Below are 6,000 nucleotides of genomic sequence, written 5' to 3'. Positions count from 1 at the left end.
TTCCTGCCCTATAAAGCCTGAAAGCACTCAACACACAAATCACGGCATCGAATGGTGATAAATGATAATTAATTTTAATATTTCTAAAGCATAGGAAACATGTTTTTCACATATATCACATAATAAGGAAGGGAAAGTAAAACCATGCAATTTACATGAATAAGTGGGTGAAAGATTGAATAAATCACCTAAATTGAGCACAAAATACATCATAAAATATGGGTTTATCAATCTCCCCACACTTAAACAATAGCATGTCCTCATGCTAAATCCAAGAAAAAGGGTAAAGTTAGAATGGGAGAATCTCATGCAATGCATTCTATTCTAAATGCAACTACCTAAATGAGCAATGCAATTCTAGTTATTATTCACTTGTATATAAAGCTTACATGTAGTTAAATTAATTCATATCCTCAAGGAATCATACATGCATAGCCAAACCCTAGATAATGTTAAAGCACTTTTACAATTGAGATGGGTAAAAATATTTCACAAACTTGCAAGACAATTAACAATTAAGTAGAGATATATGGTGATGAGCTATTGAACCCTCACTGGATTTTGTGTTTACTCTCTAGTCACTCAGTGTTTATTGGGTTATTCACTCTGTTCTTTTTCTATCCTTGCTTTCTAAAACTTTGTTCTTCATCTAACCAATCAACAAATATGGAATACAGACATACACAAAATCATAAGGTCTTTTTCAAGGTTGTAATGGGCCCAAGGTAAAGGTAAGGGTATATGTATAAGGCTAAGTGAGCAGATAAGTGAATCTTTGATTAGTCTAAGATCTCACCTAACATACATACTTTATATAATTTTAAAGTTCCTTTACCTATTTACCCAAATTTTCCCACTTTGTATTGCAAACTCATGCATTAATTTTAATTTTGTCCCATGTGCATTGATTCTTTTTATTTTGCAATTGGGAAAAAAAATTTTAAATCATCAATGCACATGGTAATTCAATTGTTTTGATTTCACATGAGCATGCTTCCCAAATTTTTATTTTTGAAACAACTTATTCTTTTTAAATTCCTACTTTGTTTCTATCATCCCATGTTCCCATAAAATTTTTCACACTTAAATAATACACAATTTCTATCTTAAGCTAACCAAGGATTCAACTTGGGATTTTTATTTTATTTTTCTGCTTAAGGCTAGTAATGTGGTTTATAGAACAAGAGGGAATTTAAAAGCTAAAGGGGGCTAACAAAGGTGATGTAAAAGGTAGGCTAATTTGGGATAAGTGAGGGAAAATTCAAATTATGGCCTCAATCATTTCTTGGTATGTATCTATACTCTATATTGGACATATAGATTAAAACAAAGTAAAGAACATCAGAATGAAAAAAGAAGGGCAAAACACACAGGAATAAAATTTATGGTTTGAATGTAACCATACAATTAAGCTCAAAACTCACAGGCTGTGTGTTCTCTAGCTCAAAAATCATATATCAGTTATACATGTCATGCAAGTAGAAATCAAGAGTTCCTATTATTCTCGATGTGAATATTAGGGTGGCTTTTAAAATCTTAGTGTTCCTCCTTGATGAAATGTTGTTAACTAACTAACATGTAATGCTATATATACAAGGTGTGTGGATTGTTTTAAATTACTAAAGCTTCTAGTTTACTTCCTTTTATTTTTAATTGAACCAAACTATTATATGCTAAAGGGGTAAACTATACTAATTAATCCACATATTCTATAACTAATAAGTTTAGAATTACAAACTAAACTAAATGTCTAAGGTATAAACTAAAGTGCAAAATGCGGAAATAAAGTAAAAATATAGCAAAAGAACAATGTGCAAGTACAGAAGAAAATAAAAATACAGAAAAATAAACAAAATAAGATTAAAAAAGAGATTCTGTAGTGGTTCACCAAAAAGATAGGCCAGGGATGGTGACCTCCCCACACTTAAAATATAGCATCATCCTCGATGCTCACTCAAGCTGGGTGTGAAGGAGTGTCATCACAAGAAGGATGGGCTGCTGGAGTCTCTGTGGTGGCCTGAGGGTCTGCAGAATGGATAAGTGTAGGAGGATCTGTCTGCTGCAGTAGAGGCGCTGACTGTAGAGGGATCTCTGGGTCTGTGGCCTGAATCTGGTGTGGCTCCGCATGCTGTGGTGCAGCCTGCTCTGGTCCTGCCTGCTCAGCCTTTCTCTGTGCATGTGTCTCCTCCTCATGCTCGTCCGCCTCCTCCTCAGATGGCTCTGATGGTGTGTCAGGCTCGGAGGGATGTCGCCGCCAGATCGGATCATCAACTTGAGGTGCTCATAGCGTCGCTTGTTGCGATGCTCAGATCTCTCATATCGCCGCTGGTTGCGGCGCTCCATCTGGTCCAGCTGCTGAAATAAGCGGTGCACGAGGTGGTAAACAGGCTCTGAGGCAGGTGGAGCTGCAGTGGTGGTACCTGGTGCAGAAGTGGATAAAGAAGGGGCAGCTGAAGGTGTGACGGTCTCATCAGAAGTGGTGAGGAATGGTGGCTGGGAGTGGTGGTGGTTGGGTGGAGGGAAGAGAGGGAGCAGAGGGGAGTTGGGGGAGGAGAATGGTGACGCGGGGGGGTAGGGTTTCGCGTGGTTGGGGTTAGTGATTTTGAATCCACACGAACGCGTGGAGCACGCGATGGCGTGGCTAGGGTGAAATGGGATTGACACGGTCGCGCGATTGACGCGATCGCGTGGGTTTGGGTAAAAGATGGATGACGCGGACGCGTGAGGCACGCGACCGCGTCGCTGAAATTTGTGCTAGACGCACACTTCCAGCGTCGTCTCAGCGCAACTCTCTGTCTCCATTTAGGGGGCCATAATATCCACGCGATGCGGACGCGTCGCTCACGCTTTGGCATGGGATGAGTGTTTTGCAAGTGACGCGTTCGCGTCAGGCATGCGAACGCGTGGCCCGTTTTGTGCTAGACGCACACCAGTCGCATGATTCCAGCCCAGATTTCTAGGCGTTGGATCTTTACGCCGATTACTAGGTCATGCGTTCACGTGAGTGACGCAGACGCGTGGGAGGTATTGTTTTCGCAACTGACGCGAACGCGTAAGCGACGCGGTCACGTGGAACAATTTGTGCCAAAGGCACGCCTCCAGCCACGCTTTCGCGTGACTTTCTGTTCACTTTCTTTTTCTTCCTAATGCACTTGTGACGCGGACGCGTTAGCGACGCTTACGCGTCGCGTGAATTTTTTTTTTGTAATTATGCAGTATGCAATGCTGATGCAAATGCTATGAATAATATTCAGGTTCAATGAAAATAATATAATATAAAAACAAACAAAACGAAATAAAATTGAAACAGGAACGATCATACCATGGTGGGTTGTCTCCCACCTAGCACTTTTAGTTAAAGTTCTTAAGTTGGACATTTGATGAGCTTCCTATTATGGTGGCTTATGCTTAAATTCATCCACAAATCTCCACCAATGTTTGGAATGCCAACAGCCTCCGGGGTCCCAAACTAGGCATGTAAAGCTTCTGAGCAGCTTCAAACAGATTCTCAGGCTCCCGGAGTGATGAATGTCAGAATATTTTCCAGGATCCTAAACTTTGTTTTTAAATCCGCCTTCGTCTTGATCTATATTCTTCCATCCGGGCGGTTTAGAAGTTGTATTCTCACCAAGATGACCAAACGTCTTCCGAGATCCATTCAATTGAACTTGGTACCAATCCGTGCACTTCGAATTGAAGCATGAAATCTTATTGAATCTTACACACCAGCTCTGAGCACGAGCCATTTCCCTCTTACTCTTAAAGCCGCAGAGAGCTGTAAGCTGGCCATCTGTTTCAAGCAAACCATATTCAAGTGGAAAAGTAAAGATAAAGGTTAAGGATTGTACCCACTTGAAGCTTGCATTAGGTGGTAATGGCCTTGGGATAGGTGTTTCCAGTGGTTCTGTAAGCTCTACTCCCTTGTATTCTTCTGTGAATTCCTCCACTTTTTTGCAAAATTTTTCAACAGCAACTGCATCCTGATCAAAGTCTTCTATGTCTTCCTCGTCACTCAAGTCATAAGCTGGAGGTTGAGAGAAATCTACCTCGACATCATCTTCGTATTCACTTGGATGAGGTTCTTCAGGCTCAAGGAGTTCAGTTGCAGATGTAAGTTTATGACTAGGAGAGCTTGATTCATGATCATCACTGCCTATGGAATCAATTTCTTGATCTGTTCTGTCCAATTTCTCACAGGGTATATGCTTCGGAGGTTGTGCGCTATCCTTCCTGGCATCAAATTCGAACTTCTCAGCGGAATCCTTTACAATTCTCGATTCCCATGGAGGTTCACCATCTCCTAAATCTTCAACCACTTCTTCCTCTACAACTATCATGGCTTCCTCCACTTGTTCCAATACAAAGCCATGCTCCTCATTGTCCACTGAAGTTTCTAGTGTCTCCTTCATGCTACGCTCTTCTTTAGATTCTCCACATGTAGCCATGGGAGTACTTTGAGTTCTCAGATGTCGGGAGGCTATTATATTTACTACATCGGTTAAGGCAGTAGTGAGTTCCAGTACGTTCCTTTGCATCTTCGCTTGCCCTTGAAGAAGAACACGAAGTTTGTCATTCATTGGAGGTTGGGGTGGGTATGAGGGTTCATTGGTTGGGGAAGAGGGTTCAAAATAAGAATGTGGTAGTTCTTGGGAGTAATTGGATTGGGATTGTGGTGGATAAGGGTCATACGGTGGTGAATGGTGAAAAGGAACTTGTGAGTGTGGTGGTTCAAAGCTACGTTGAGATGATGGTCTATAAGCACAGGGTGGGGCTTGTTGGTAATTACAAGGGGGTCCACCATATCTATCAGCTTGGTATGCATTGTAGAGTGGTCCTTGCCCATGATATCTTGGAGGGTGTTGTTGCCTAAAGGGTTGATCAGGGCCTCTTGGCTCCATCCATCTTTGATTGCTTAGACCTTGATGCATATTCCTGTTATAGTTTCCACTCCTTTCAACAAATTCAGAACCAAACTCAAAGCGAGAGGAGTGAGAATTCATAGTAGCTAATAGAAATAAAAGAGAAAAACAAAAACAAATAAACAAGTAAAAGAAAAATATTTACAATAACCAATAATAAGGCACACGTTTGCAACTCTCCGGCAACGGCGCCATTTTTGAAGAACGGAAGATTGACGGTTTAGAATTCAGAATAAATTCCCATTGCAAGTATATTTTCTAAACCAAGCAATCATCCTTTCTTACAAACGTTTTGGTTGTCACAAGTAACAAACCCAATAAAATTTATAAACCAAAGTATTCAAACCTCGGGTCGTCTTCTCAAGGAATTGCAGGGAGGTGTTCTTATTATTAGTTATGGAAAACAGTGTTTTGGGTTTTGAAAGGTTTGAACAAGGAAAATAAGTTGCAAGAATTAATAAATTAATATCTAATAAAACCCTTGGCAAGGTATGAAAATTCGGAAGTCCTATCCTAGTTATTCTTATGAGAATTGAGTTTAATCCCACTTAGTTAACCTTTACGAAAGCAAGGGAAAGTCAAGTGGACTAATTAGTTAGATCCCCAAGTCCTAGCCAACTCCTAAGGAAAGACTAGAGTTAGTGGAATTCAATTCAATTAGCAAACATAACAATCAATCACGATAAGTTTGATAACTCAAGAACCTCCAGTTAATCAATTAAAGCCAAGAATATAAAAAAGCTAAATAAGAATCATAAATCTGAAATACCTCAATTTGTATCAAATAAAGAAAATACTAACATGAATGGTTCATAAGCCAATTTGGCAACATAAATAATTAAATAAAAGCATTAAAGTATCTGAAAGTAAAAGAGAAATATAAAGTAAAAGGAATATTGAACCTGAGAGGAAGTTGAAATCCTAAATCCTTTAAGAGGAATCCTAATCCTAAAACCTAAGAGAGAGGAGAGAACCTCTCTCTCTAAAAACTACATCTAAAATATGAAAAGTGAATATCTAAAAATCTCTTCCATGAATGGATGTATTCCTCCACTTTATAACCTCTAATCTGTGTTTTTTG

General features: G+C 39.8%; 1 pseudogene; it reads right to left on the bottom strand.

Annotated features, from left to right (window-relative positions):
• Positions 1-3,392: 3,392 nt before the first annotated feature.
• Positions 3,393-4,577, bottom strand: LOC148572167 (uncharacterized; annotated as a pseudogene).
• Between the last annotated feature and the right edge of the window lie 1,423 nt (positions 4,578-6,000).

Source organism: Arachis ipaensis, chromosome B3 (assembly GCF_059453495.1).
Source record: "Arachis ipaensis isolate K30076 ecotype BB chromosome B3, ASM5945349v1, whole genome shotgun sequence".
Lineage (NCBI taxonomy): Eukaryota > Viridiplantae > Streptophyta > Magnoliopsida > Fabales > Fabaceae > Arachis > Arachis ipaensis.
Note: the sequence above shows the minus strand (reverse complement) of the source record. Positions and strands in the feature narration are given on the sequence as shown.